Genomic DNA, 1,307 nt, shown 5'->3' with positions numbered 1-1,307 from the left:
AAGGACAGTGTCATATTCATATTTGTCACTCCATTAACAACTAGTACAGAGTTTTGCACATTGTAGATATTCAGTAGCTGTTGACTTTGTAAATCAGCCTCTCACAATACCAGGATACACGTCCTGAGAAGGGCAAGTCTCAGAAATGTAGGATAGTAGAATCCCAGAATGAATGGGCTGTAGGCATGATGAAAAGCAGCTTTAAGTGTTATAACAAATGATAAAGATTTAAAGAAGCAAAAGAGAAATGATGTCTTTCAAGAACAAGTCACTGTATTTTGGGGGAAAGAAATTGTTCACATGGCCCCCTAGGCAATCAGAAGTCCTGAGACTCTGAGAAGGACCTAGTGTATCATGAAGATCCTGGCTCTAAGAAAAAGAGAAATTATTTAACTTCTCTGAAATAGGAGGGGATAAAATAGAGAGGAAGCTGAAGAAGTGAGGAGAATGTGCAAGCTGGTGGGAGACTGTGTGGTGGGAAGTGATAGATCTATGTGACCGCCTGAATATTTTGGCACCTATTTAAAAATCCCTAAAATTTTGAAGTGATTAGATTTCTTGTGAGAATCCGTAACAGAGAGTCTTTGTTTGGCACATCTGGGGAGGAACTAGCCAGGCTTTGTAATTATGATCCTCTTGCTTTATGTTCTAGGATTTAACATATATGTTTATCATATGTACACAGTTGATTCTCATTATTCAGGGATTCTGTATTGGCAGATTGACGAGTTATGAGGGTATAGAGATAAAGGTAAAGAACTGTGAAGTCTGGGAGGCTGCAGATTATGAAAACTTCATTGAAGAAGAAGATATTTCAGCTGGGACTTGAAGGGAGATCAGAACTCTGCTTTAGATGTTTTAAGGTGTTCAGGATTGAAAGCAAGACCAGTTAGAATATTAAAGTAATAAAGGATGTATCCCTCTGTGTCTTTCCAATCTTTCCACATGGAACATTTTTGCCTCCTTACTGCCTAAGCTCTACCCTTTCCTCAAAGCACAGGTTAACAGGCATCACCTAGAATAATGCCTGATGCTCAGTATGTGTTCAATACTATTAGCTAAATAAACAGCTAGCATATTCATCATGATCTAAAATTGACAAAGTCATTGAATTTAATGCACACAAAACCTTTATTACGTATGCATCAGTACCTCCATTTTCTGGACGTATTCATGTGTCAGTTCAGCCACGCTTGCTGAATATCAAATACCGTATTGCATTATAGAAGGCAGTGAGAAAGTTAGTCCCCAAGGTTTAATTTTTGTTGAAGAACTCACAGTAAGTGGGAAGGAATGAGCTCAGTGAT

The sequence above is a fragment of the Manis javanica genome, chromosome 2 (genome assembly GCF_040802235.1).
Source record: "Manis javanica isolate MJ-LG chromosome 2, MJ_LKY, whole genome shotgun sequence".
Classification (NCBI taxonomy): Eukaryota; Metazoa; Chordata; class Mammalia; order Pholidota; family Manidae; genus Manis; species Manis javanica.
This window is presented reverse-complemented; position numbering follows the sequence as displayed.